This window comes from Cebus imitator, unplaced genomic scaffold (genome assembly GCF_001604975.1).
Source record: "Cebus imitator isolate Cc_AM_T3 unplaced genomic scaffold, Cebus_imitator-1.0 Scaffold153, whole genome shotgun sequence".
Classification (NCBI taxonomy): domain Eukaryota; kingdom Metazoa; phylum Chordata; class Mammalia; order Primates; family Cebidae; genus Cebus; species Cebus imitator.
The window spans coordinates 385725-394584 of record NW_016107468.1 but is presented as its reverse complement, the minus strand read 5'-3'; positions in this window follow the sequence as shown (position 1 = coordinate 394584).

The following is an 8860-nucleotide window of genomic DNA, read 5'->3' as shown; positions in this document are numbered from 1 at the left end:
TGCGCCACCATGCCTGGCGAATTTTTTTGTATTTTTAGTAGAGATGGGGTTTCACCATGTTGGTCAGGCTGGTCTCGAACTCCTGACCTTGTCATCCACCTGCCTCGGCCTCCCAAAGTGCTGGGATTACAGGTGTGAGCCACCGTGCCTGGCTGTATATACCACATTTTGTTTAACAATTCATCTGTTGATAGACACTTCAGTCATTTCCATCTGTTGGCTATTATGAACAATGCTACTATGAACATGATGAGTATTTCATTTTTATAGTGAAATTTATCCATTTTTTCTTTCTTTTTCTTTTTTTTTGAGACAGTCTCACTCTGTCACCCAGCCTAGAGTACAGTTGTTTTTTCTTAATGTCTTCAGTGTTAAAAATCAATAGTGAGAAACGCTCTCACCACCCCAATAATTAGTCACAAACACACACACACACACACACACACAGACACACACACACACACACACACACACACGCTCACTCTTTCAACACCGAGATCTGTCTTTTTTTCTCTCCTGCATCAGACTGGCTGTCCAGGGCTGTCCTTTTCACGCTGGCTTTAGGGCTGTCCCTCCCAACCCCAAGCCCTTGCGCCTGCCGTGGCCTGGGGCACCTTCCCCTGATGCTGCCCTCCTCCAACGGCCCCCTCCCGGGGCTTCCTGGCAGCACAGCTGCGGGTCACTTCCCCTGCAGCCCCAGGCCCTTGGTTTCCAGGTGGCGGAAATCCTCCTCCACCCTGCACTCAGGAGTCCTGTCATTCCCCGCTGGTTTTGAAATCCCAGAAGTACGTGGGGTGAGGGTGTGTTCTGGAGGCTACCCCAGTACTGGCTGAGGAGGTGGGGGACTGGGCCGATGACATCGCTCAATTCTAATGCAATCCCAGCTTCCCTGGGCAGCTGCCGCCCCACGGAGATTTCCATGCATGCAATTTGCAGACGGAGGGAACATAAACAGCTTAGAACAAAAGCTCTGTTAAGTCTAGCTGACAGTCCCATTTCCCCTTATCTACTGTGCATAGGGGGAAAGGCACTCTGGTTTCATACTTCAGTCTGTGGGAGCTTGGGGAGCATGAGTTAGCCCCCCTAATGGTCATCTCCGTCCTGCTGAGCCAGCCAGCCTGCCTCAGTGCCCAATCACATAGCACTGGAGTCAACCATGAGAAGGTTTCCCTTTAACTTAATCTCACTATAACTAGTTGAAGAAAAAGTCTCAGTTTGGTGTGGATTTGCTTTCCTTTCTTCAAAACATACATGACATGAAATTTACCATTTTAACCTTTTTTTTTTTTGAGACAAAGTCTTGCTCTGTTGCCCAGGCTGGAGTGCAACGGCACAATCTCAGCTCACTGCAACTTCTGCCTCCTGGGTTCAGGTGATTCTCCTGCCTCAGCCTCCTGGGTAGCTGGGATTACAGGTGTGCGCCACCATGCCCGGGTGATTTTTGTATATTTTGTAGAGATGGGGTTTCACCATTTTGGTCAGGCTGGTCTTGAACTCCTGACTTCGTGATCCGCCCACCTCAGCCTCCCAAAGTGCTGGCATTATAGGTGTAAACCAACATGCCTGGCCGAAATTTACCATTTTAACTTATTTATTTATTTTTTTGGAGACAGAGTCTTGCCCTGTCGCCAGGCTGGAGTGCAATGGCGCCATCTCAGGTCACTGCAACCTGCGCCTCCAAGGTTCAAGCGATTCTCCTGCCTCAGTCTCAGGCATGGTATGCCTGGCTAATTTTTTTATTTTTTATTTTTTATTTATTTTATTATTATTATTTTTTAAGACGGGGTTTCACCGTGTTGGTCAGGCTGGTCTTGAACTCCCGACCTCAGGTGATCCATCCGCCTTGGCCTCCAAAGTGCGTGGATTACAGGCGTGACACACCACACCCGGCCCTAATTTTTTTATTTTTACGGGGTTTCACCATGTTGGCCAGGCTGATCTCAAACCTCTGACCTTGGGTGATCCACACACCTCAGCCTCCCAAAGTGCTGGGATTGCAGGTGTGAGGCACCGTGCCCAGCTGTATATACCACGTTTTGTTTATCAGTTCATTTGTTGATGGACACTTCAGTCATTTCCACCTTTTGGTTGTTATGAACAATTCTGCTGCGAACATAAGCGTACAATTAGTATCTTTTTGAGCACCCCTTTTCCGTACTTCTGAATATACACCTATGTGTAGAATGGTCAGGTCACAGCAGGGTGTGGTGGCTCATGCCTGTGATCCCAGCACTTTGGGAGGCCGAGGCGGGCAGATCACAAGGTCAGGAAATCAAGACCCATCCTGGCCAACATGGTGAAACCTCTTATCTACCAAAAATACAAAAAAAATAGCTGGGTGTGGTGGTGGGCGCCTGTAGTCCCAGCTACTCAGGAGACTGAGGCAGGAGAATCTCTTGAACTTGGGAGGCAGAGGCTGCAGTGAGCTGAGATTGTGCGACTGCACTCCAGCCTGGTGACAGAGCGAGACTCCACCTCAAAAAAAAAATTTTTTTTTAAATACAGAAATTAGCCAAACATGGTGGCGCACACCTGTAATCCCAGGTACTTAGGAGGCTGAGACAGGAAAATAGATTGAACCCAAAGGCAGAGGTTGCAGTGAGCCAAGATCACGCCATCGCACTCCAGAGCGAGACTCTGCCTCAAAAAAAAAAAAAAAATTGAGATGGAAAAGCCGGGCGCGGTGGCTCAAGCCTGTAATCCCAGCACTTTGGGAGGCCGAGGCGGGTGGATCACGAGGTCAAGAGATCAAGACCATCCTGGTCAACATGGTGAAACCCCGTCTCTACTACAAATACAAAAATTAGCTGGGCATGGTGGCGCGTGCCTGTAATCCCAGCTACTCAGGAGGCTGAGGCAGGAGAATTGCCTGAACCCAGGAGGCGGAGGTTGCGGTGAGCCGAGATCGCGCCATTGCAGTCCAGCCTGGGAAAAAAGAGGGAAACCCCCCCTCAAAAAAAAAAAAAAAAAAAAAAGAGATGGGATCTGGCTATATTGCCCAGATTCATCTCGAAATTCTCTGACCTCAGCTTCTCAAAGTGCTGGGATTATAGGCGTAAGCCACTGTGCCCATCCTCACATTATAATTATTATTTTTTTTCAAAGACAGAGTCTTTCTCACTCCGTCACCCAGGTTACAGTGCAATGGCTCAGACTCCCAAGTAGCTGGGACTACAGGCGCACCACCACGCCTGGCTAATTTTTGTATTTTTAGTAGAGACAGGATTTCACCATGTTGGCCAGGCTGGTCTCAAGCTCCTGACCTCAAGCAGTCTTCCCACGTTGGCCTTTCAAAGCGCTGGGATTACAGGCATGAGTCACTGTGCCCAGCCTCGAATGATAATTTTATATTTAACTTTTTGAGGCACCATCAAAGTGCCACAGTGGCTGCAGGATTTTTCCACTCCCAGCAGCAATGCGCTAGGGTTCCAGAGCCTCCACACCCCTCTCAGTACTTATCTTCTGCTTTTGCCTTTTCCTGTCTCATTGATGCTGAGGGGTATGAAAGCTCTCTCACTGCGGCTTTGATTTGCATTACCCTCATAACAAACGAAGTGGAGCATCTTTGGGTCGTTGGTCATTTGTGTATCTTGCCCGTTGTGTAATTGGCTTGCTTGTCTTTTTGTTATTGAGTTGTGGTGGTTGGCTGGTTTGGTCTCACCCTCTCTCCCATGCTGGAGGCCAGTGATGTGATCACAGCTCACTGCAGCCTTGCCCTGGGCTCAAGCACTCCTCCTGGCTCAGCCTCCCAAGTAGCTGAGATTATAGGCGCCCGACACCACGCCCAGCTAATTGTTGTATTTTTAGTAGAGGCCAGATGACAGGCCACCTAGCTGGCCAGTATAAAGTTGTTTTTTTTTCTGTTCTTTATTATTATTATTTTTTTCTGTGTTTAACTTTCTGCAATAGGTTTTTATAATATTTAAATCCTAATACACCTGAAGCGGGTGGATCATGAGGTCAGGAGTTCAAGACCAGCCTAGCCAAGATGGTGAAACCCTGTCTCTACTAAAAATACAAAAAAATTAGCCAGGTGTGGTGGTGGGCGCCTGTAATCCTAACTACTCAGGAGAGAGTTGCTTGAACCCAGGAGGCGGAGGTTGCAGTGAGCCGAGATCGTGCCATTGCACTCCAGTCTGCGTAACAACAGCGAAACTCTGTCTCAAAAAAAAAAAAACCAAAATACCAAAAACAAAAAACAAAAACAAAAACAAGAAAACCCTGTATTATGTTACTGAGGTGAGGTAGGAGGAGTTAGAGGTCAGGAGTTAGAGGCTTCAGTGAGCTATGATTGCACCGGTACGCTCCAGACTGGCACTAGAAACCCTGTCTCAAAAAAAAAAAAAAGAAAAGAAAATCTGCTTGTACACAAAAAACTTAGAGGAAAAAAGAAACTAAAGTGAACTAAACTAAAATATAGGTGATGGCTCATGCTGTAATCCCAGCACTTTGGGAGGAAGAGGTGGGAAGATCGCTTGAGCCCAGGAGTTTGAGATCACCCTGGGCAACACAGGGAGATCCGGTCTCCACACACACAAAATATTCAAAAAAATTAAATTTGGGGCTGAGTGTGGTGGCTCATGCCTGTAATCCCAGCACTTTGGGAGGCCAAGGCAGGTGGATCACAAGGTCAGGAGTTCAAGACCAGCCTGACCAGCCAACATGGTAAAACCCCATCTCTACTAAAAATACAAAAATTAGCCAGTTGTGGTGTCATGCGCTCTAATCCCAGCTACTCAGAAGGCTGCAGCAGGAGAATCGCTTGAACCCAGGAGGCGGAGGTTGCAGTGAGCTGAGATCATGCCACCGTATTCCAGCCTGGGTGACAAAGCAGACTCCATCTTGAAAATAAAAAATAAATTAAAATGTGAGTACTCATTTGTAAATTGCATTTTTTTTTTAAAGTCAGGGTTTCACCGTGTTGGTCAGGCTGGTCTTGAACTCCTGACCTCAGGTGATCCACCTGCCTTGGCCTCCAAAGTGCTTGGATTATAGGTGTGAGCCACTGCGCCTGGCCTATAAATTGCATTGTTCTGGGTGGTACCATGAAGTAAAACCTAAGGCACAATTTTATCTCTTCTACTGATGAATTGAAAAGTAGTAAACAAGTAACACTCCTCCCCAGCTGAAAGCTTAGCCTTTGTTTCAGGCGAAGTGAAATGAGCTGTGAGCTACCTTCTGACACACTGCGGACAGACACAGGAAATTAAAGATTTTTGTTTGTTTGTTTGTTTTTGTTTTTGAAAGAGTCTTGCTCTGTCGCCCAGCCTGGAGTGCAGTGGTGCCATCTTGGCTTATTGCAACCTCTGCCTCCTGGGTCCTGGTTCAAGCAAGTCTCGTGCCTCAGCCTCCTGAGTAGCTGGGATTACAGGCGTGCACCACCATACTAGGCTAGTTTTTTGTATTTTTAGTAGAGACAGAGTTTCACCATGTTGGCCACACTAGTCTTCTTTTTTTGTTGTTGAGATGGGGTCTCACTCTGTCCCACAGGCTGGAGTGCAGTGGCACGATCTCGGCTCACTGCAACCTCCACCTCCCAGGTTCAAGCAATTCTCCTGCCTTAGCCTCTGGAGTAGCTGGGACCACAGGCACACACCACCATCCCCGGGTTTTTAGTAGCCCAGGTTTGTACTTTTAGCAGAAACAGGGTTTCATCATGTTGGCCAGGCTGGTCTCAAACTCCTGACCTTGTGATCCACCTGCCTCAACCTTCCAAAGTGCTGGGATTACAGGCTTGAGCCACGGCACCCAGCCTGGCCACTCTGGTCTTGAACTTCTGGCCTCAAGTGATCCTCTTGCCACAGCCTCCCAAAGGGGTGGGATTATAGGCATGAGCCACTGCGGCTGGCTTGAAAATCAAGTTTTGGCAACCAAAATGGACAAAACTGATTCACAACATGTATCTGAATACATGAGAAATTCCAGCACTGTTCTAGGCACCAGGGAACCAGGAAAGCCATTATATTTAGAAGCTGACACAGGGCGCAGTGGCCCACACCTGTAATCCCAGCAATTGGGGAGGCTGAGGCGGCCGGTCAGCTGAAGTCAGGAGTTTGAGACCAGCCTAGCCAACGTGGTGAAACCCCGTCTCTATTAAAACTACAAAAATTAGCCAGATGTGGTGGCGAAGGCCTGTAATCCCAGCTACTCAGCAGGCTGAGGCAGGAGAATCGCTTGAACCCAGGAGGAGGCGGCTGCAGTGAGCTGAGATTGCGCCATTGTACTCCAGCCTGGGCAACAAGAGCAAAGGAAGCTCCGTCTCAAAAAAAAAATTAGCTGGGTGTGGTGGTGGGTGCCTGTAATCACAACTACTCAGGAGGCTGAGGCAGAAAAATTGCTTGAATCTGGGAGGTGGAGGTTGCCGTGCGCTGAGACCGTGCCATTGCACTCCAGCCTGGGCAATTTGAGACCAGACTGACCAACATGGAGAAACCCCACCACCATTAAAAACACAAAATTAGCTGGGTGTGGTGGCACATGCCTCTAATCCCAGATACTCGGGAGGCTGAGGCAGGAGAATCGCTTGAACCCGGGAGTCAGAGGTTGCAGTGAGCCGAGTGCAATGGCACCATTGCACTCCAGCCTGGGCGACAAGAGCAAAATGCTGGCTCAAAAAAATAAATAAGCAATAAGAAGTAGCTGACAGGGAAACTTATGTTTGGTTCTTTACCACTGCTTGCATGTACTCCAAATACAAATTTAAGTGCAAGTGCAGGCTTGGGTGGTGCGTTTGTAATCCCAGAACTTTAGGAGCCCAAGGCAGGAGAATCGGTTGAGGCCAGGAGTTCGAGACCAGCCTGGGCAAGATAGTGAGACCCCGGTCTCCACAAAAAATTTTAAAAATTATCCAGGTGTTGTGGTACACCCCTGTGTTCCTACCTACTCAGGATGTTGTGGTGGGAGAATCATTTGAGCCCAGGAGTTTGAGGCTGTGGTGAGCTATGATTACAGCACTGGAATCCAGCCTGGGTGGCAGAGCAAGATTCTGTCTCAAAAAAAAAAAAAAAAAAAAAAAAAAAAAAAGCAGTACCAACATAAGCCTACTCGTTTTTGAGGCTGAGTCTTGTTCTGTCGCCCAGGCTGCAGTGCAGTAGAACGATCTTGGCTTGCTGCAACCTCTGCCTCCCAAGTTCAAGTGATTCTCCTGCCTCAGCCTCCTGAGTGGCTGAGATTACAGACATGCACCACCACGCCCAGCTAATTTTTTGTATTTTTAGTAGAAACGAGGTTTCACGATGTTGTCCAGGCTGGTCTTAAACTCCTGGCCTCAGGTGATCCACCTGCCATGGCTTCCCAAAGTGCTGGGATTACAGGTATGAGCCACCGCACCCAGCCCTCAATATAAGCCTAGTTAATAAAATCCACTAGATTTTGATAATAAAATACGGAAACAGGCCAGGTGCTGTGGCTCGTGCCTGTCATCTCGGCAATTTGGGAGGCTGAAGCAGGTGGATCACTTGAAGTCTGGAATTTGAGACTAGCCTGGCCAGCGTGGTGAAACCCCTTCTCTATTAAAAATACAAAATTTAGCTGGGTGTCCCAGCTACTTGGGAGGTTGAGGCACGAGAATTGCTTGAACCCAGGAGGCAGAGGTTGCAGTGAGCTGAGATCACACCACTGAACTCCAGCATGAGTGACAGAATGAGACTCTGTCTCAAAAATAAATAAAGATTATAAAATAATAAATAAAATACAGAAACACAGCTGTGACTATAAGCTCACCAAAAAAAGTATAAATCCATTGGCCCAATGAATTTTAGATCCATAGCTGGCCGTCTCTGAGGTATGCTAAGGCGTCCTAGATTAGGACCTTCTGGAACCCTAATGAGGACGTGATAGGCACCTGCCACATGTACTAGATGATCACGCAGACAGCAGTGGAGAGGAAAGGTAGCTTGTATTCACACATTCATTCATTCATTCATGTTTCCATCTGAAAAGCCCATTGTTTCTGAGTTTTCCTCTTTTTTTTTAAACATCTCTGTGCACAGAGAGTTTTCCTCTTATATAAGCCCACTAAGGGCAGGGACTCAGCCTCATTCATTGGCCTGGGGCATGCCTAGTGTGGAACAAGTATTTGGTGTTTATTGACTGAATGACTGAAGGTAAAGGGCACTTGAGTTGCCCAGGCCTGGTGGCTCACACCTGTAATCCCAGCTCTTTGGGAGGCCAAGGTGGGTGGATCACAAGGTCAAGAGTTCAAGACCAGCCTGACCAAGATGGTGAAACCCTGTCTCTACTAAAAATACAAAATTTAGTCGGGCATGGTAGCATGAGCCTGTAATCCCAGCTCCTCAGGACGCTGAGGCAGGAGAATCACTTGAGCCTAGGAACTGGAGGTTGCAGTGAGCCAAGATCACACCACTGCACTCCAGCCTGGGCAACAGAACGAGACTCCGTCTCAAAAAAAAAAAAGAAAAAAAAGTAAATAAACAAACAAACAAACAAACAAATAAATAATGCATGTAGGCCAGGTGTAGTGGCTCACTCCTATAATCCCAGCATTTTGGGACGCCAAGGTGGGCGGATCACCTGAGGTTAGGAGTTTGAGACCAGCCTGATCAACATGGATAAACCCCGTCTCTACTAAAAATACAAAATTAGCTGGGTGTGGTGGCAGGTGCCTGCAATCCCAGCTACTTGGGAGGCTGAGGCAGGAGAATCACTTGAACCTGGGAGGCGGAGGTTGCGGTGAGCCGAGATCTCGCCACTGCACTCCAGCCTGGGCAACAAGAGTGGAACTCTGTCTCAAAGAGAAAAAAAAATACAATAAAAATGCGTGTGAAGGGCCGACCCCATTGCTTGACTAGCATGCAAGGAATGTTTTTTCCTGTGTTTTAGGGAATGTGCTAGCTGCCTG